Source organism: Cupressus sempervirens, chromosome 3 (genome assembly GCF_028749045.1).
Source record: "Cupressus sempervirens isolate cs-2001-9-10 chromosome 3, ASM2874904v1, whole genome shotgun sequence".
Taxonomy (NCBI): Eukaryota; Viridiplantae; Streptophyta; class Pinopsida; order Cupressales; family Cupressaceae; genus Cupressus; species Cupressus sempervirens.
In genome coordinates this window covers 30,545,199-30,568,250 of record NC_143120.1, presented here as the reverse complement: position 1 = coordinate 30,568,250, position 23,052 = coordinate 30,545,199, and positions in this window count along the sequence as shown.

The following is a 23,052-nucleotide window of genomic DNA, read 5'->3' as shown; positions in this document are numbered from 1 at the left end:
TTACTAAATTAGATGAACCTAAAAATTTATACTCGCTAAGTGAAATTAAGCTAGAAAATGAGTGAAAACATGTGCTTCAATCATGCATACTAAATGCATATATTCTATAGCATGTGCAAAATTAATTAAAGAAACATATGCAATTGTTCCTAAAGTAACTAATATGCATGCTCTAACCACCCCCTACCCTCCCTTAAGTAAGCTTAGGGAGAGAAAAATATATGTATGGATTGCATGAATGGGTATAGACAAAAAAAGACTCGATCCGTGTACAATGAAAATATATGAAAGAGGACAAAAGAAGAAAAAACACATGGGATTAAAAACCCCTCTTCAAAAGTGATAGATGCAACTAAACAAAGTGCAATAGAACCTACTCTATCATCATAGTGTTGAATACAAGACCTTTGTCAAAACCAAGATGATGATCAAGAGTAGTCTTTATGAGTGCCCCCAACAACACTACTTGAAGAATGAGTGGATGAAAAAAATTCAAAATAACTACTGTCCAAAGATATAGAAGACAACAACCTAGATGAGTTCCCCTAATGACACCATGCAAACAATGAGAAGATTACAAACAAAGAAAAAATATTTATTAGTCGAAGATGTACATGGCATATAGATTTGTATGGATGATCCATATGACACTACTCAACCGTGAAAGAACAAAGTTCTAGTAAAAATATAGGTGCCAATAGTCTATAGAATTGATCAACTATAGAACCAAGTAATCATTATAACAAACAATAGAAACCCCCATAACATTGACAAAGGTGAGGCTTAATAGGTCCAATACAACTCTGCGACAAAGAATAAAATGAAGTTAAGTGTTAGATCTAACTGATAATGATGTTAATGTATGCAAAAGAGTCATATTAGTTGTTATGTTGTCATTGATGTCAAGCCTTAGTGGATAAGATATTATGCTAATTTAGTTGAGTGCCATATCATTTGATCAATGAAGAGGATTTGATTGATGAAGAGGATTTGAAGAAAGTATGATGATGTATGTGTTGATAAGTATATGGTATTCAATGGGAACTTGAATGAGTTAGATGTTGATAGTGTAATGTTGGTTTGATTATTTTACATGATTTGATTAAGTGTTGAGATCATGTATGAGAAAGATAGTTTGGTCATTGAAAGAAGAATCTTAGTATTGACTGAGATACTATAGTTGTCATTGAACACTTGATGGAGAAGTAAGTATGTGTAGTATTGACCAAGAAAGCATATGTTGGAAATTATAATAGGAAAGTAAACTTTGAGAGCAGGGGGGTGGGTGTGAATCAATACTTCAAAACTTTAACCATAAAACATTCACCACACATCCATCTCACAATTTAGCATGTAAATTTGAAATAAAATAAGCACTCGGTTAAGAGATTTACACAAGCCCATTAAGCCTAATATGTTAGGAGATTTTCTCTACATCACCTGTTAGAATGATTCAACACCATGATCCTTCAGTTAGAACTCTATTGCTAGATGTTAGATATTCTATTTCTTGATCTGTACTTGATCCTTCTGATCAGATATGTCTCCTCTATCCTCTCTCTACTTTCCTCTTTTCTCTCTAACTAATTTTGTAATTCATAACATTATCACAACCTTCATAGCCACCATGAATGCTCTCTCTACACTTAGCATTCATCTGTCTTGTGTCTCTTTCTCTTCCTTCATGCATACACACTATTTAGGGTTTATCTCCTTAAGTAAACACAAGTGAGCTAGGGTTAGGTTAGAATCAACGAATGAGGTTGATCCATTTTTCCACTTAGAACATCCCTCAATTTGAGTGGTTGCATGTACTGCATAGGGATTCATAATATACATATGTATACATCTTCTAGAATTGTAAAACAATCGTTAAGTTAGCCCAAAAATGGTTTACATAGAAGTTTGTGCCATTACAAATAGTTATGTCCAAAATTGTTCACTTTGACAATTGAAGCCTTGGATGCTCAACATCCACTATATCTTCAATTTTGTAACTCTTCTTTTGAATGACTCGACATACTCCATTTACTTGGCTCTTGAGTGACTCGACACAAACTATCCGCTCAACATACTGGTGCTTGACATTGACTAAGTATATTACTTGGCATGTATTTTCTAGAAACTGATGCTCGACATGCTTTAATCACTCAGCTCACACTGATTGCTTAGCTTTCTTTGATCACTCAACTTGCATTGTAATACTGATAGATAATGACTAAGTGTTTTGTCGTTGCCTTGTCAAAACCAATGTGAGATTAACAATCTCCCCCTTTGACATGAGTGGCAAAAAAATGTTGTCATGTAATACAATCTTTATTATGAGCACAACTCAAACAATATATATTATATATATATATATGTGACTCAGTTCTTATGCAAAATTTCAAAACTTGAAAATTTTGCAAAATGGATGATGAATTGTCATACCTCATTTCTCCATTACTCCTCTTGAGTAAATGTTTCCTTATTGTATCTAAATTTGATACTCCTGCTAAATATATTTGATGTACCCTATTTTGCATGAGTACTCCCCTTTACTTCATGTATCAACAAAAACTTCATAATCACCTTCACTTCACTATCCCCCTTTTTTGACACTTATGTCATGGGTGGTACACTAATAGTGTGTTTATCCAAAAATTATTTATGGATCTCCATTATGATTTTCAATTATGCATGTCAATTGTTGCATGCTACCTCTAGAGATTGATATTGAATATCTAGCTCACTAGCAAAGTTAACTAAGCCATCATGAGTGGAAAGATGAGAATATTTCTTCATCAAAGTTTCAACATAGGCTAGTTCCTTGTGCAATACTTCCATGTATGGGGTCAAATGGATTGGATGTTGATCAAGGTAGCTTGAATGTTAGCATCATGTGCTTTTAGCTCGACAATCCTACCTTGAGTGGATAGCATTCTCTAAAAATGTGACTGAATTTGACTAGGAGATAGTTTTAAAGTATTACTTGTAGTCTTTAGATCTCCCTCCTGTTGGTCATCCTTCTAAATGTCTTGTGTGAAAAGATTCACATTACACAACTTGGTGTAAAGAGAGAAAATATTCCCCAACACCTTCTTCAAACTCCTTCTTGGTTGCTAAGTCAACCTATCATACTTAAATGACACTAGATATATTTTCAAGTATCGTAGTGTGAAAGTTTCTTTCAAACCATTCCAAGAGTTTAGTATTGGAATACAGGTCATCATCACTAATCTTATCAACAATATATACCAGTTGCTCAATAATTGATTTATATTCATTAGTAGTTGGAAGATTGAAAGCATCAAGAAAAATATATTTGATGTCATGAAGCACTTGCTTCTACTTATGCTCTCTTCTTAGCAACTCTTGTTGTTTCTTCCTTTGTAGAGCTTCATGTAGAATGCTCATTTGTTCAATGGTGATCATGTTAAGATCAAGCTTTGGTAGTTTAATCACCCCATCTAGACTTACATCTCCATAATATATTTCTTTTGAAGTCCTTGATGTTTCCACACTTGGCCTAGATATTTGCAATGGTGTGGCATGAGTGCTTGGCCTCTAAAGAACTTGACTACTAGTAGGAGTAACAAAAATTGGTAAGGTAACTAGAGTTTGTATTGAAATTTGTTCCTCTGGGCTAGTAGTCACCTTCAATTCTTTAGACTTATCATCTTGTCTCACTTTTGTTTGTGCATCACCTTGAGTTTGTGGAGTAGGCACATGACTTGATTCCTGACCTAGTTTAACTTCAGTTCCATCTTTCTCAACTGTAACTAAGGTTTGCTTAGTTGAATTGAGTGGCAATAGAGGAAATTCTACTTGTGTTGTATTAATAACACTTAGTTGTTTAGTGCTTTCACTTTGGTCTTCTATTTTCTTTACCTTTATAGTTGGAGGGGGCACACTGGATGTGTCAATTTGTTTCTACCTTGTTGATGTCATTGTTGCCTTTTCAATTTCATCTATTCTCACCAATATAAGATTTGTGCATAATTTTTTTTCCATGGTGGAATCCTTCAATATCTTCTTCAAATCATCATCAATTAAAGGATTGATGTTCTAGGCACAATTATCAAGAACATCCTTGATTTGTATTGAGTCATGTTGACTCACTTGGTCTACATGTGGGGGACTATTACTCAACACTTGTACATCTTGTACATTATATTCATCTCGTTGCTCTTCTTCAGTTGTGGCCTCTTTTGTCATTGCTTCTTTAGTGCCTCCCACACTACCATCCTTGACTAATACCTCTTGTGTAGTTTCTATTTTCACTTGTTCAACTTTCTTAGGGTTTTGCATGTCTTGCTCACCTTTCTCTTTTATTGCAGGAGTGGATGGCCCATAGATTGTTTTCCAGATTTGTGTACTCTTGGTCACCACATCCTCAATATTCTTGTTCAAAATATGGAAAGCTCTATATTTAGGGGAAAATTTAGACTTATACTTTTCCATAGCCTTAGTAGTCTTCCTTTTGTCCAATTTTTGCATTACTTGGGCTAGAGTGGATTCCCTTATTTGTCTCTCCGTTTGTAAGTTGTATTACCATTTTCACTCAACTCGGTCATATAAACTCTTGGGTAGTGAGTTGGCAATCTCAATAGGAGTTGATTTGAATGTAGTCATCTCACATATATGGCTTCCTTAATAGTATTTTGTTCAACTTTCCCTAACTTATCAAAATCAATGTGTGCAAAGCCAGATAAATCTGCATTTATTTTTACATTGTCACACAAAGTATCTAAGTTAGAGGAGGGATTGTGGCTTACCACCTTGAATTGAATCATGTCATCGGACTCTGTATTCTCCTCATCTAACTTGGCTGTTGGAGTGTATTTTCTCCTTACATATATTTTCTTTGCTGGTTGGCTCGACTTTGCTGAAGCAATAGTCCTTTTCCCTTTTGGTTTATTAGCAACCTTAAATTTATTAGTGGTTGTCGTTGTGGTAGACCTGGTAGCAGGTATTGTTGGCTTCTATTGTTAAAGTTTCACAAGCTTATTGGGTTTCTCCACTTTAGGCTCCTTTTCCTTCCTCTTCTTCTCCCCCTTCACCAAATCTCTCTTTCATCTTTTTCAAGTTTGTTCTTCTTCCTAAGAATAGTAGTTGTCTTCAAGTCAATTGTAATTCTAGACTTGGCTTCCTCATAGTTCCCAAATGAGGTGGCACTTTTATTAATTTCTTTTGCCAGTAGAGTTGTGATTTCTACAAATGCCTCATCTACATTGATCTCATATGGGAAAGGATTAAGCCACTTGCCCCTAGGAATAGATGTCTACACAAATGTATAATCTACATCAACTAAAAAGAAAACATCATTGTAATGTTTCTCCACTAGTGACACAAGAATCCTTAGTCTCTGTTTCATGGATTTCTTAAAATCCTCAATATAACTAGTCATTACTGACTCAAAATTATCTCCAAGTTGCTTTATAAATTTTGCAATCTGAACTGTAATAGACCTATTGGTCTTCCAAACAACTTTTCCAAATGTTGGAAATGCATTCTACACATAAAAGAATATGCCAACCAGTAAAGAGCCAAATTTGTAAGATACACTCTTTGTTTTCCTTATGGCCTCCAAGTTTTTAGATAGTTGCTAAAGTTGTAACTCGACAAGGTCATAGGTGTGGTCTCTCTTCACTATTTTGTATCCCAAATCCACAACCATACAGGATACATTGTTCACTCTACTAGACTGAAAGAACTTATGTGCAATCACTCTTACTGCAAAAGCAATTAGGGGGTCAGAGATAAAATCTATAGACATTCCCCTCTTATTCCACATTGCACCTATGTTCTTCTCAATTATTTCCTTTGAATCACTCGCATGCTCTTAGGTCTATCTAGGGTAGGATACCCTATTACTCATTTTATGATTCTTTTGGTGATCTTAATTTATCCATTTTCTAACCATATGAAGTCATCATGTATTTTATTGAGCACAATATTTATCCATTCAATCTTTAATACATTAGGGAAATCTAGGGCACGGGTCAACCCTTTCTTTTCTACATTTTTTTTTTCTTCCCTTAAGACTCCATCCACACAAAGTTGGCTATACAAATCCCTTATCTCCATATCTCCTATACTTCCAACTTTATAAGTACAACAACACCTGACATCCTGAATCATAAGAACTTTTGGTGGTATCATCAACAACCCACTAGACAAGTCTCCTTTGTATGCAATTTTAGGTATTGCTTAGAAAGGTGGTTGTCTTACATCATTAGTAATTAATTGCACATTAAAAACCTCCTTTCCTCTTTCCTAACACTCGCAAAAGAGCTAGATATCATATTTTCTACTTAGGGTTTATGAAAATTCAAATAATGAAACTTGACACTAGTAAAATACCTTTCCAATCTCATGAATATGTTGAGTTGCAGTTGAATTTAGTTTGCAAACATAAGAATCTCCTGTTTCAATTCTCCTTTGTTCTCTTTGTGCTCTCTTTGATCCTTGGTGAATGCAAATGAATTGAGAAACGATTATATAACCCTTAGAATTTTGCAATAAATGCTTAATGCTTACATAGTTGTAAGCTCGGTCACCATAGGGTTTCCAACTCACTCGGGTTACACATGATTTCCACTATGCTTGGTTCACATAGAAGACTTGGTTAGTACTACCATACCTTCATTACTCGAAAATAATTGAAATTACATTCACGCTCATCAGTAACTATGAAACCTTTCATGCTCGACAACAACATGAAAACTAACAAAACTAAAGATTTTCTTCCATGTTCTAACCAATACATTGCATCTTAATTCATGCATATATTATCTTTTTAGAACTTAGATTCTTGGAATTGATGTATAATATAACTTTGAAATATCAGTCCCACGCATACCTTTTGATTGTGATGCAGGAGAATCCTAGGGCTGTTTGCAATCCTGCATGTTGGAGGGATTTTGGTTTGTAGTTGTGGAATCGGCCACCAAAAGGGTGGTGCTCGATCATTATTGGGCATAGTTTATGTCTGGGAGCTTGACATACTCTGGGAGCTCGACATATACTATAGAGCTCAACATACACTATGAAGCTAGGTAATGCTTGGGAGCTCAACAAGGTCTAGGAGCTCAACAATGTCTCTGGCACTTGGCATGAACTGGGAATCCAGCAATGCTTGTGAAATTACTGGTGCTTAGCTTGGTCTTTCTGACACTTGGCTTGGTCTTGCTTTTTGTTGGTACTGAGTTGTCTGCGAGCTAACTTTTGGCATTTAATTTATGTATAGGTATTTAATTTGTGTTGTAGTCAACTTGTGGCTCCACATACATTTAATGTAAGGGATTTAATTTAGTTTGTAATGAATTGGGCCAATTTGTGGTTTAGTTGGGTATAAGTAGGTCTTGTAGAGTCTTTAGGCATTATTATGATCATCTAGATTGGAGAAGAGGATGAGGGATGGATGCGAATTTTGAAGATCTAGTAGTTGTGGCTTGAGAACCAGATGATTGTTTGGTGGACCTAAGGGTACAAGTGTGGATTCTTCTTGGTTTTCTTATCCAATTGTGGATCTAGACTAGCTAGGATTGGGATTGTAAGTTAGATCTTGTGGGATCTTACTGAACTGATATTGTAATTTGTATTTGTATTTGGCCCTAACCCTGAAGGCCTTACAGCATGGCATATTGCATGTAATCAATTATTTTATGAATAAAGAAGTTGTTTTTTGGTACTAGATCTTGCATTATTGTTATTTGTTTTTGTTTTTCCATTGTGTGGTTATTTTCTAGGGGTTTGGACATCTCCTTTGGGGATTCTCCTGCCTTGACTATGTCAGATTTCCTAGTTGGAGGTGATGTGATCACCCGATCCATTGGATGAAGTGACCTCATCTAAACTTGATGTGTTGATATCTTCTTTCTTCTTCCATGTCTTGTTCATCTTCACTTTGATCTTCTCCACATTTTCCTTTTCCTTGCCTTTATTGTTTCCATTACTTGACATTGGTGATCTAGTTGGACAGTTTCTGCTAATATGATCAGTCTTCAAACAACTAAAGCATGTAGTCTCACTCAACCATCTATTGTAGTTACCTCTTAAATGTGTTCTAATGCAATTCTTAGGAACATGTTCATACTCTTGACAATAGTAACAACTATACTTTTTGTTGTAATCCCAATTGTAGGATTTTCCATTTTGTTATACCTTTGTCTACTTGTTTGATGTCCACTTGGCATTAGATCTACATTCACATCTTTTATGTCCATACTTCTGATAATTGTGACAATATCCTTCAAATCTCTATGTGCTTAAGGTCTTGGTCCTACATTCATATGCATGATGTCCTTGTTTTTTGCACTTGTGATAGTAACCCTTGAATTTATGCTTAGGGTTCTGATTTGCATTATTTGTTCTGCAAACATTTGTTGTATAACCCAACTTTCCACAATTATGACAAGTGGGTTTGTAGTTCTTACCTTTGGTGTTTCTTTGTTCACCACTTTTAGATGATTCTCCTTCCTCAGTACTAGTGTATCCCAATCTAGAAGTATCATTGTTAGATCTAGGAGATCTCATCAGTTTCTCAAAGTGTTTGATGGCTTCACTAGGTTTGTTGAAACTTTTAGCAAATTCCTTTTCTTTTCTTAGTTCATTCCTCACTTGTTCATTCTACAACTTCAGGGTTGTGATCTTAATATCCTTTCCATTCAATTCATGGTTTACAATCACAAATGATTCATTGTATCCAATTGCATGTTAGCAATCTTTTGAACATCTAATGTCTTCTCTTCCAGTATATTTGTCGGTGTTCTTTTGTCATCTTCAATCATGACTTTGTCTTCCTCATATTTCTTTTTCTACTTAGGCACCACACATAGCAATATTGATTGGACTTCTTGTTCTATCTTAAGATTTCTAACCTCTTCAGTTAGGGCACCATTCTTTTCCATAAAATATACAATTGCTACATCAAACTCACTTAGGTTTCCATTTTCAAACAATTCAGTAGTGTCTTCCTCTTGGTAATGAGTGTCATTTTTCTCAATAGCTATCTCTTTCCTTCTCCTCAATGAACATTGCAGTTCTTCTCTTACTTCCATGAGTTGGTGTAGGGAAAGCTAGATTTCAATCTTTTGGTTCTCAATAGTCTTTCCCAACTTGTAGACTTTCATGGGGGGAGGGGCAGGGTAAATCAGTACTTCAAAACTTTAACCATAAAATATTCACCACACATCCATCTCACAATTTAGCATGTAAATTGAAATAGCTAACTACACATGTTCATCCATAGCATGAAACAAATAACACATAACACAATAAATTTGTTACCCAGAAACCCTCCAATGAGAAGGTAAAACTGGGGTGGGGATGACACCCACAAATATTCACTACTGCAGTTGTAAAGTGTAGCCAATTAAGGTTACAAGAAGTTTGACCATAAACTATGATCTACCCTCTGAAAGGTCTACCATGTTAAAGGCTTACAAAGATTTTTAGGTCTCACCCTATTACAGGATTTAAACACCTTGTTAAAAGTGTGCCTTGTTAGAGGACTTAAACTTGCAATAAAACAAGCACTCGGTTAAGAGATTTGCACAAGCCTGTTAAGACTACTATGTTAGGAGATTTTCTCTGCATCACCTGTTAGAATGAATTAGTACCATGATCCTTTGGTTAGCACTCTATTGCTAGATGTCAAATATTCTCTTTGCTTATGTGTACTTGATCCTTCTAACCAGATATGTCTCCTCTATCCTCTCTCTACTTTCCTCTTTTCTCTCTAATCGGTTCTGTAATTCATAATATTATCACAACCTTCATAGCCACCAGGAATGCTCTCTCTATACATAGCATTTATCTCTCTTGCATCTTCTTCCCTTCAAACTTCACACATACAAATTGTTTAGGGTTTGTCTCCTTAAGTAAACATAAGTGGACTAGGGTTAGGTTAGAATCAATGACTTAGGTTGATCTATTTTGCAACTTAGAATATCCCTCAATTTTATTAGTTGCATGTACTACATAGGGATTCATAATATACATTTGTATACATATTCTAGAATCATAAAATAATCATTAAGTCGGCCCAAAAATATTTTAAATAGAAGTTTGTGTCATTACAAACAACTATGTCCAAAATTGTTCACTTTGGCAATTGAAGCCTCTAATGCTAGGCATCCACGATATCTTCAATGTTGTAACTTGTCTTCTAAATGACTCGACATACTCTATTTACTCGGCTCATGAGTGACTTGATACTAACTATCTACTCGACACATACTAGTGCTTGAAACTGACTAAGTATATTACTCGTAATGTATTGTCTAGCAACTAATGCTTGACATGCTTTGATCACTCAACTCACACTGATTTCTCGGCTTGCTCTGATCACTCGACTTGCACTATAATACTAATAGATAATGACTAAGTGTTTTTTTACTACCTTGTCAAAACCAATCTGAGATTAATAAAATAGTGTTAACCGAGCTTAGTAATGACCAAGTAGATGTAGTGTTAATTGAGCATGGAAAGGAATATTAGTTTGGAGAAGATTTCATCTAAGGCTGACATTTGATGAAAATAAAGATTGTTAGTTTCAAAGATAAGGATGAAGTTAGTTATGATATTAATGGCTAGATAAATTCAAAGAATATTTAATGAAGGATATTTGATGATTTGAATTGGAGCATAAAGTTCAAGGTGAAGGCATGATACCTAAGTGTCTAGATTCAATAAACCTGAGCTGGATGAAGATTGGACAATTATGATTCAGCGGTAAAACATGGAAGAATCTGATGAAGTAGTATTTATTTTTTGTTTCAAGGATGAACAATATGTTCATTGTTGCTAATCAAACTGAAGAAGAAATTGATAGCCACAGGGTAACCAAGAAGGACTTCGTTGTGAAGATCAAGAAAGAGAAGTGCCAAGTTGATGTGTGAGTGAGTGGATCAGCCATAAGGAAGCACAAGGAAGAAAGATAAAAGAGGTAGAGAAAAAAAAATTGAACAATCAAAGGTAGTAATAAACTAAACATATCATTTCATTGTTACTTTCTAACTATCGTAGCAAAAAATCTCTTAACCAAGTGGACCTGACTATCTTATTTGTAAATCCCCTATATGGTGACATTTTGTTGAATGTATTGTAAGTCCTTTAGAGAATGCTACTCTATAGATATTCCAAGAGTGATAAGGTCTAGATGATCTTTGGTGAAAATCCTCTTATAAGGTCATATTAATAATGTGTATTTAATCTTTAACAAGGTTGGCTCCTACCAGAGCTCACTTTCAAAAGAGTGAAATTTTTGGGTTGTTAGTCCTAGGTGTTTTTTCCCTTAACAATGTTTCCACATTAAAATACTTGTATCAATTTTCCTTAACAAGGTTGAGCTCTTCTCTCTGAGAGGATTCCTTTGTAAGCTAGTGGTGTCTTGGCAGTTGCTAGTTGGATTATGGAAGGTTCAAATTTTCTTAAGATAGGGGGATTTGATGGTTTCCATCCTGCCATTATCCTTCTTCTTTTCTTGGCCCCTAGTTTTCCCGTGGTTTTTTCTCACGATGATGGAGCTTATTCTTAGGGTGTCTTCATTTTTGGGAAGTTGGTTTCTTGTTAGTTGGATTGGGAAAGTTTGAGAGTGTTGACTTATTTAAGATGAGGAATGTTGTTGATTTTAGACCCTCTCTTTTTCCCTCTATCTACAAGTGTCTTTCTCCATTGGAGGTGAAAATATTTTCTCCCAATTTTTTGTTGACTACTCACATTGAGGTGGAGCTATATTTTAATTAGGTGGAGATGGATGTCACTATTGATTATGGTGATTGTTTTTTGAGTTGATCTTATGAATTCTTGCTTATTTCTTTTATATTTTTGTTCCATGTTTGATGGTTTCATTCAAAGTTGAAGCATGGTTATGGGTGTCATGTCAAAACTATATATGTGATTTGGGGAGCCTTAAATTTCCTTTCGATCTCTTTTCTATTGAGATTAGGTTTATTGTGTAAGGCATTGGCCTCTTGGGTAGCTAGTTCTTTATCTTTTGTCTCTATGTTGGCTTTCGGTTTTCTCTCTCTAAATGTTGTCTATTATATAACATTTCATCTCAGTCGGTTTCTAGACCCCCATTAAAATCTAATTGTTTTGGGCTTTAGGCCCCCATCAAAACCTGGTTTTTCTTTAATTAAAATATAACCTTAAGAGCATAAAAATTATATAACTCTTGGGTTATAGAAGAAGAAATCTAAATTTTTAAGTTGTGCAAGTTTTGATATTTTCCTTTAAAGAGTTAGAATGGGTAGTAAAAATTATTCAGTTAAAAGGATGTAGATCTCTTCAATCTCTATAGTTTTTAATTAATAGCTTAGTCAACTTCCTACGAGAAGATCTTAAGAGGGCCATATTTGCCAAGTCCTCATTGAAAGGTCATGCTAAAATTTGGTAAAGGAAGATTAGTTGAACATAAATAGAAGAAGGAAGGAGAAGATAAAAGGATGGGGATAGGATAGTGGAAAATGTGAAGAGATGGCTCATTCCTATTGACTATGTGCTTAATTTTCTAAGACATGTAAGGGTTGAAACAAGCAATAAAATCTATCTAAGAGTATATATAAATGGGTCATTGTGAATCCAAAAGGGAGAGTGTTTTCTAAATCATAATTGTCTCATGGTTGAGTATTCAAGAAGAGTTGATATGGAAATAATGTCTACCATTGAAGTTGTGTATCAATTGCTTTAAAGGTAGAAGAAAAATTGAACAAAAAGTCTGGGTGAAAACAAATGGAAGAGATCCTGGTGGAAAGCCTAATGGATGGTCATATGGAGGCTAAAATAAAGATCATAATAAGAATGAGACTAATATTAATCAAAGTTAGAGAGGAAATAATTGTTATCATTCTCAACATCAAAATAACAAAGATCAAAGAGGAAGAGGAAGAGGAAGAGGACTGGGAAGAAAAAGTTTTTATAGAATATATTTCCAATGCAAATGACATAGATCTTATGAGTGTCCCCATCATCAAGAAAGGAAAATAGGAAACTAGGTAATAATGTGCAAGTCACACATTTAAACAAGGATGACAAGTCCTTACATTCTAAAGATGTTGAAAGAGGAGAAGTCATTGTTACTAGAAAAGCCTTGATAAATGATGAGAAGGAACTTGTGTAAAGAAAGAATTTTCACAAGATGTAAGTGTAATGGTAAAGTATATAATGACATTATTGATGATGGCAGTACTAATAACCATGTTTAAGAGAAAATGGTTTATATATTGGACTTTAAGAGAAGTAAGTACCCAAATACCTACAAGATTTCTTGGTTGCATAAGGACCACGGGTCTTTGATCAAAGAACAATGTCTGGTAACTAGGAGATATTTTCCATAACAAGTCAAATTGTGATATTGTATTATGATTTAACTGTGTAGTTTTTGAGTCAAACTCATTGACCCATGTTTCGTGAGTAGTGATTCATAGGAATCTATCTCTCATTCAAGAACAAATAAAACACTTGGCACTCATTGGATCTAGGTGATTCTCATAGAGGTGAAGCATTGGGACTTCCCAAGAGGTCACCCATCCCAGTACTACTCCAGCTTGAGCGCTCTTAACTATATAGTTTCCTCCATAAACCTACTTAACTTGCAACCCCATTTGCAAAACCTCCACCGTGACTTTGACTCAAAAACTACATACTTAAATCCTGATAGCAATATCATAATTTGACTTGTAATGGAAAATATATCCTACTTATCAATTAATGAGCTTAAGGGGCTTTCTAATGAATGGTTCATAAGGCTAAAAGTTTTGCAAATGGGGTTGCAAGTAGAGTGAGTTTAAACATGGAGGAAACTCCATAGTTAAGTGTTAGGAATAACCACAACTAGAAATAAAAAATAGATGCAAATATAACCAATATTAGGAAAAAAAATCACATAGAAGAGAACACAAGACACCAAGATTTAACATGGTTCACCCAATCCTTGGGCTACGCCCACCAAACAATGAGTCCAATATTATTATTATTCAATGATTACAACCTGATTATAATATGTAATCCTTTATAGCTCAATACAGCCACAAGAAGTAATTATCACACAAAACCTTATGAAATCCCTAACCCTAAGCCCTTTATACAAGTATTTTTGTCGCTTTAGGGTTAAAATTAGTTACAACATGTCGGCCCAAAAATGTTGATAAAATAGCCCCCAAAAAAAAATTCCCCTGCTCAGAGCCTGGCTTGGCCATGAACCTCACCAAGGAATTATGGACTATGTATAGTACTTCCCTTATCAGTCACCACAACTTAAAAATCTCCCACTTGCGGACTGATCAAGCTTGATGCAGGAGAATCCTAGGTGTAAGAGCAACCTTGCATCACCCAAAAATATTTTATTTTCAGTCTTTTCTATTTTAATGAGGACTAGTAGATAGGGTGGTTACTATTTATGGGAATTTCTTATTTTTAGTAAGTTTTTCATATGAGCTCAGAATGTTTTCATTTTCTATAGGAAGGCTCATTTTAGAGTTATAAGCTTGCCATAAAAATCTCATTGCTCTAGCTTAAGTATTAGAGAAGTTATTGCAGATTTTTAGTGAAAAAAATTGTAGAAAAATATTTAGGCTCATCGTTGGAGGCCTTAGAGTGCCCAAATAGGTTTGAAAACTTGATGAAAGGGCGTGTGCATAGATCCAAGCTTATAGATTATGAGTTGGTGTTTCCAAAAAGTGGTTATAATAGCCAATAGAAGCAACAGTTCGAGAGTTATGATCTTCCATAGTTGGGCTACGTGAAATATCTAAAATAATTATCAAAGATGTATTTGGTTGACTCTATATGTATTGTTAGGGTCTATTGGCCCTAGGTATTAAGTTTCATTATCGCGAACCTTCTCGAGCAGCATAAAATTGCCCATTTAAGACATACTCGAACATTGTCTAGGACAACTCTTGGTGATTGTTCGCAGCTTGTCTTGCAAAGTTATTGTAATGAAGGTGCCCATGTGGATTAGCATATTGTACTTATGAATTCTGTAATTCCACATTTGCAGTGCAAATAAGAAGTCTGTATTTTATTCGGGTATTTGTTATTGTTTCTTTATTTCCTATTATGGTTAATGGTAATAAGGGGAGCACCCTTCATCAAGTGGTATGAGAGCTAGAGTTCTTGAGTGTGTGGATAGATCGCCATTTGTGAGGCAATTCACACCAGGACCGTGGTTTGGGTTGAGCGTGTAGACAAATCGCGGATTGTGAGGTAGTTTACACTAGGATTTCAGTAGAAGGATGAAAATGGCTCCATGAAGAGAGTGTGGTGGAAGAGTTGTAGGTGTTACACTTGAGGGTTTTAGAGCCCCCCAAAGAAAAATACAAACATTGGAAGAACATTGTATAGAGGAATAAATCTTCTCGTAAGGGATGAAAGTGAGGATGAGGATGAAGTAGAATAAAATGCCAAAGCAAAGGCAGTTCTAAACCTAGAGGAAGAGAGGCTTTTTAGGGCCATCTCTAAGATTGGAAAAAGACCTAAGTTTGAAGTTCCCACATTTTTGGGAAATCTTAATCCAAAGGAGCTGATCTATTGGATCAATGAACTGGAAGATTACTTTGGGTATGAAGTTATTGAAGATCTTGATAGGGTCAAGTTTTTGAAGGTAAAACTGAAAGGACATGCAAAGATCTGATGGTAGGAGGTTCAGTTGGAGTGAAATAGAAAGGGAAAGGACAAAATTACTAGATGGGAACGAATGGTAGCTAAACTGAAGCAACAATTCATTCCCATGGATTATGAGCTTGATCTATTGAAGAAAATGCAAGGGTTGAAGCAAGCAGGAAAATCTATTCAAGAATATACTGAAGAGTTCTACCGAGTTCTCATTACAATCGACCATGTAGAAGTTGATAAGGAGAAAGTAGCCTGTTATCTTTATGGGTTAAGGCCAAGTATTCAGGATGAGATAAGTCTGGTTTAAATGAATAGTATTGAGGAGGCATGCCAATTTTCCCTAAAAGTTGAGGAGAAATTGAGAAAGAAGTTTGAAGAAAAGAATAGCAGAAGAGGTCGCGGTGGAAGATCTGGTGGACGATCTTATGGAGGCTGTAGTGATGATCAAAAGAACAAGGATGAAGGTGGAAGTAGCAATTAGAACCAAAGGGTAAAAAATTCCAATCATTTCCATGATCAAAACAATAGAGATCAAAGAGGAAGAGGTAGAGGACAAGGATATGGAAGAGGAGGCTTCCGTGGGAAATGTTTTCACTATGGAGAAGAAGGGCATAAAGCATTTGAATGCACCCAATGCCAAGGAAGGACAAACCGGAGAACAGAAGGCTAGGCCAGAGTTGCACATGTTGATGAAGATGCCAAATCATCACGTTCTAAAGATGTTGAAAGAGGAGAAGTCCTAGTTAATAGAAGAGTCTTGTTGAGTGGTGAGAATGAACCTGATCAAAGAAGGAGCTTTTTAAGCACAAGGTGAAAATGTGAAGATAAGTGTTGTAATATGATCATTAATGGTGGAAGGACTGATAATCTAGTGTAAAAAATGATGGTTACAAAGTTGAAGCTCAAGAGATAGAAACACCCACATCCATACAGTATTGCTTGGGTTCAAGATGACTACAAGGTCATGATCAATGAGAAATGCTCAGTGAAGTTCAAGATTGGAAGCTACCAAGATGAGGTATTATGTGATATCATACCTATGGACATATGTCATATGTTGTTGGGTAGGTCGTGGCAGTTTGATAGGCATGTTGTACACGATGGGCGAGCAAATACCTATACTCTAACCAATGATAGAGTGAAACATAAGTTGAAACCATTAAAGGATAAAGAAGAAAAGGTATGTAGTGCTGCTAGAATATGTTTTGGTGATGGAAAATAGTTTCTCAAAGTTATGAAGCATGAGCATATGTGTTTTTCTATAATTCCAAAAGATAGTAAAAAAGAAATAGAGGAGGTACTTGCAAAAGTTGCAAATATGTTGGGAGAGTTTTCTAATATTGTATCAGATAATGTATGTGACGAATTGCTCTCAATGAGGAAGATCAGTCACCAAATGGATTTGGTTCCACAAGACAATTTTCCAAACAAGGCAGCACACAAAATGACACCAACAAAAAGTGAAGACTTGAACAGACAAGTTCATGAGTTGTTGTAGAAGGGGTTGATTCATGATATCAATAAGATCATAATCAAGTGTAGATTTCCATTGCCAAGGATGGATGATATTGTGGACTATTTGAGCGGAGCTGAGTATTTCACAAAGATAGATCTGAAGAGTGGGTACCATCAGAGAAGGTGATAAGTGGAAGATTGTTTTCAAGACAAGGGAAGGACTATATGAGTGGTTAGTCATGCCTTTTGGGATAACCAATACGCCGAGCACTTTCATGAGACTCATGAATGAGATACTGAAGGAGTTTCTAGGTAAGTTTGTCATTGTTTACGTAGATGATATATTGATATTTAGTAAGACATTAGAGGAGCTTTTGATTCACATTCACAAGGTGTTTGATAAGTTGAGGGAAGAAAAGTTGTTGATAAACCTGAAGAAGTGTAGTTTTGTAAAGGAGTTGGTGTACCTAGGATTTGTAGTCTCAGTAGAAGGTCTGAAAATGGACCCAGAAAAAGTGAGGGCTATCCTTGAATGGCCTACTCCAAGGAGTGCAACTGAGGTAAGATCTTTTCATGGACTGGCTAGTTTTATAGAAAGTTCATAAGAGGTTTTAGCAGTATTTGTGGACCCTAGATTGAAACAATGAGAGGGGATAAGAAAGAGTTTAGGTGGACTATAGGAGTAGATAAGAGTTTTAATTTTTTGAAAGAGAAAGTTACTGAGCAGCCTATTTTAGCACTTCTTGATTTTAACAAGGTGTTTCAAGTAGACTGTTATGGTAGTGGTATTGCAATAGGAGTTGTTTTGAGCCAAGAAGGTAGACCTGTCGCTTATTTCAGTGAGAAACTGAATGATGCAAAAATAAAATATTTTGTTTATGATCATAAATTTTATGCTATAGTTCAAGCATTGAAGAAGTGGAGACACTCTCTTCTTCCTAAGGAGTTTTTTTTGTATACTAATCATCAAGCTTTGCAATATTTGAATAGTCAAGGAAAATTGAACTAAAGGCATTTGAAGTGGGTTGAGTTTTTGCAAAGTTATACATTTGTTTTGAAACACAGGAGTAGGAAGTCTAACAGAGTTGTAGATGCTCTTAGTAGAAGACAACTTTTGTTGACAACAATGTAGATAAAGGTGGTTGGGTTCAAGGAACTCAGTACTTTGTATCTAGATGATCCTAATTTTGGTGAAGTGTGGAAGGCTTGTACAGAACCTGTTACACTTGATAGGATGAAGTGGTCTGATTTCATGATCCAAGATAGTATGTTGTTCAAAGAAAGCCAATTGTGCATTCCTAGAAGTTCAATGAGAGAGAATCTCATCAAGGAGAAGCATAGTGGAGGGTTGGCTAGACATTTTGGTAGAGATAAAACCATAGCTTTGGTTGCTGAGAATTATTAATGGCCATAGTTACAGTAAGATGTGAAGAAGTTTGTACAGAGTTGCAAAGTATGTCAAATGGCGAAAGGAGCAAAGCAGAATACAAGGTTGTATCAGCCATTACCTGTCCCAGAGAAGCCATGGGAGGATGTTAGCATGGATCCTGTTCTTGGATTACCGAGGACACAACGTAGGCATGATTCTATTTTTGTGGTGGTTGACAGGGTTTCAAAGATGACACCTTTTATTCCTTGCAAGAAGACTAGTGATGTTGTTCATGTGGTAGAGTTGTTTTTCAAAGAAGTGGTGAGACTACATGGTCTACCAAAGAGTATAGTTTTAGATCGAGATACCAAATTTGTTGGGTATTTTTGGTGTACATTGTGAAAGAAGTTGAAGACAAATTTGAAGTTCAGTTCATCACATCATCCACAGACTAATGGATAGAAAGAAGCTGTGAATCACAGTTTGGGAAACTTGTTGAGATATTTGGTTGGAGATAAACCACAAGGATGGGATATGATTTTACCACAGGTAGAGTACTGGTAAATCACCATTCCAGATTGTATATGGGAGTAGTCCCAGAAATGCTTCTGGATTGAGGCAGTTGGACAAAGGAGAGATAAGTAGTGCTAAAGCAGAAGATTTTGTTGAACATTTGAAGAACATCCATGAGGAGGTGAGGAAGCACATCATAAAGATGAATACACAATATAAAGCTAAGGAAAATGTGAAAAGGAGGTACAAGGAATTTCAGATTGGAGATGAAGGCATGGTTCATTTGAGAAAGGAGCATTTTCCTGTGGGTACATATAATAAGCTAAAGATGAAGAAGTTTGAACCATGCAAGATAGTGAAAAGGCATGATTTTGGAAATGCATATGAAGTGGAGTTGCTTGTTGAATTGAATATTTCACTAGTATTTAATATTTCAGATTTGATAGAGTATTATGAAGGAGGTGATGGAGATGAAGTTGCAAAAGCATAGTGGAGTATTCTAGCAGCTAGTTCAGCTACAAAGGAGATTGAGAAGATACTAGATAGTCATATTGACAAAAGCACTAGGAAGTGAACTTATGAAGAATATCTAGTCAAATGGAAAGGGAGGCCAATCAAGGATTCATCATGGCTAGCAAAGGAGGAGGTTAACCATCTTGGTTTTCCTCTGAACAACTAAGATGTGATGGGGTCACTTCTCAAATTACCTTGGGTATTTGATGTAGGAGCATCCTCGGTGTAAGAGCAATCTTGCATCACCCAAAAATATTTTCTTTTCAGTCTTTTCTATTTTAATAAGGACTAGTAGACAGGGTGGTTTCTATTTATGGGAACTTGTTATTTTTAGTAAGTTTGTCATACGAGCTCAGAATGTTCTCATTTTCTACAGGAAGGTTCATTTTAGAGTTAAAAGCCTACCATAAAAATCGCATTGCTCCAGCTTAAGTATCAGAGAAGTTATCGTGGATTTTTGGTGGAAAAAATTGTAGAAAAATCTTCAAGCTCATCGTTGGAGGCCTTAGAGTGCCCGAATGAGGTCTAAAAACTTGATGGAAGGGCACTTGCACAGTTTCTCTTCTGTAGATCATGAGCTGACATTTCTAAAAAGTGGTTATAATAGCCAATCAGAGCAACGGTTCAAGAGTTATGGCCTTCCAAAGTTGGGCTACATGAAATATCTAAAATAATTGTCAAAGATGTATTTGGCCAACTCTATATGTATTGTTAGGGTCTGTTGGCCTTAGGTATTAAGTTTCATTGTCTAGAACCTTCTTGGGTGGCATAAAATTGCTTGTTTAAGAAAGGCACGAACATTGTCTAGGACAGCTTTGGGTGATTGTTTGTAGCTTGTCTTGCAAAATTATTGTAATGAAGGTGCCCATGTGGGTTAGCATATTGCACTTGTGAATTCTGTAATTCCACAATTTGCAGCGCAAATAAGAAGTCCATATTTTGTTTTCGCATTTGTTGTTGTTTCTTTGTTTTCTGTTATGGTTTATGGTAATAAGGGGAGCACCCTTCATCAAGGCTCCACTCTAAACAACATTAAGCGTGCACCTCCTAGGAAGTCTTAGTGCTTCACCAACTACATAGTTAAATCTTGATAGCAATATCATAATGTCTAGTAAAGTTTGAAATTGGAAACTATCATGATGAGGTATATACATGGTATTACACCTATGGATGTTTGACAGATAGTGTTAGGGAGAACATGATGGATATGCAAATACCTATTGTTCGATAAAGGATGGATTTTTAGCAATATCACAACGTTTAGTAAAGTTCAAAATTGGAAACTATCATGATGAGGTATAGACATGATATTACGCCTATGGATGTTTGACATGTAGTGTTAGGGAGAACATGATGGATACACAAATACCTATTGTTTGACAAAGGATAGATTTTTCATACACATTGAAATCATTGAAAGAAATAAAGTAAACTCTTACAAATGTTAGATCCAAGTTCAAATATATAAAAAAAGATTCTAAAAGTTATATCTATTATAGAAAGAAGACACAAAAATATTTTCAGTATTAATTAATATGTGATTATATTATTCATTACTTCAAAAAGACCTTGATCATCTAACTTATACAACCATCCAGCTAAAAACTAGTTATATGGTGTAGCGTTTCTAATAGAAGAACTGTCTAATCTAAAGACAAAATAGAAGTATAATATAGATACTCATAAATTTTGTTTGACATAAAGGTTTATATTTTCTATATAAATTTTCATTATAAATTAATGAATCTATTAAAATTATTTTTTCAAAAATTAAACTTAATGTTGTTCGATATATGAATCATGTTTGTCTTTTCTATCCATCTCATTAAGGTATCACAAGCTATCTATTTATATGATTCACTAATCAAAAAAATTATTGTGTCGTATATTGAACATAAATATCTATTTGTCATTTGCTTAGATCACATCACTCCAACACACCAATATATCAAATCTAAACATTCTTTTTCAGTTATATTGTAATTAAAAAATATTCACTTTCGCATCTAGATATATATGACAACATTAAAGCTATTAGGAATATTGTAAATTAAAATGTCTTGAATTAAAAGTTTTTATCAAATCTTTAGAGCACACTCAAATCGTATATGGTAGAAAAAATCTCTCTTTATATTTTCTTCCATCTTGATGGTAGATCATATAATGTAATAAAAAAAATTAAAAATTATTATGAACAGTTATGATAATTATAACCAAACAAATAATCTTCCTATATACTCATCAACATTGAAACAATCATTTTATTTCCTAAACTAACTCATACATTAATAATTTTGTACTCACGCTTTATATTGTACATGTAGCCTTTGAACACTAGGAAAGACAATTTGTAACGTTTGACAAGCAGGACAACTTATCTACTACTGAAAGCTAGCATTGGACATGGTTCTTAAAGCTCTTATGGTTGTGTGTAGCTTTTTTTTCTACTGAGTTTTAATCTTCTTATTATCTAAGTTTTTCCATATTTTTAAATTAAACCTGGTTAACATAGTGAGTGTCACTTTGAGTGGTGGTAGACAATCACATCTTTCACATTACTTACATCTAATAATTTTGAAAAAAATTGGTACACTCTATCACTTGTATTTGGCGACACTCACTCACTTATCTTATCTTATACTTCATTCTTGTATGCTTTTCGAATGATGTTTAGCTTATAGAGCAATTTTTGAATTATAATATTATTTGTATTTATATAATCATATGTATTTATAGTTTTTTTAGTTTATGTAATTTATTTAGTTTTTAGTTTTTTAATCTATTTAAGACAGTCTGTATAGTGGTGAATCATAAGTTCAAATCTTACAAAGAGTTAAGGTACATACAGTTCATTTGTGAAATAATTAGGTGCGAGGAAGTTTCATTTTGCAGTCATTATATGTAGACCACCAACAAGATGGGACTATAGAAGGAACTTTCCTTTCCTTTTTGCACTAGATTTTGGATTATCGTTTATTTTCTAATAGATTTTGGATTATCATCTTGAACAGTTTCTTGGCTTCCTGAATTATACAGTTGCAAAAGTGTTTAATGATTTTCAAACTTTATTTTGCTCAGTGCAACTACTAGTAAACTTTAATTTGTTGATTTTGCTAACTGTCAAATTTATTCTGCTTAGTCCAATGAAAAAGGGTGTGGATCCTGATTTATCCATAAAATCTCATTCCAATATGTGATATTTGAATGAATCTTCCATCAATAAAAGTTTTTATTTCCAACTTAGACTTATGGTTGCTATGGTGACTTTTTACATCTGCTCTCATTGTCCTATGGTTGAACACTTCTTCAATGGAGTGGCACCAATAACCTCTAGATTGTTGTCCTCTCCAACAACGGGCCACTTACTAAACATCTTGCTAAAACCACCTAACCTGGCTTGAACTCATCTCAAAGCTGATTTGGTGAGAAGATATATTCCATTGGGATGAGGTGAGGTTCTAGAACCATGGCATTCTCAAAGATGGTTTCCCCCTAAACTCTATTCAGCCTTCCCACAATATGAAAATCATATTGGTATGAAAGTTATGTATGAATTTATAGAGAAGAAGGATTATTAGGACTCCTTTTCTCACCAAGAA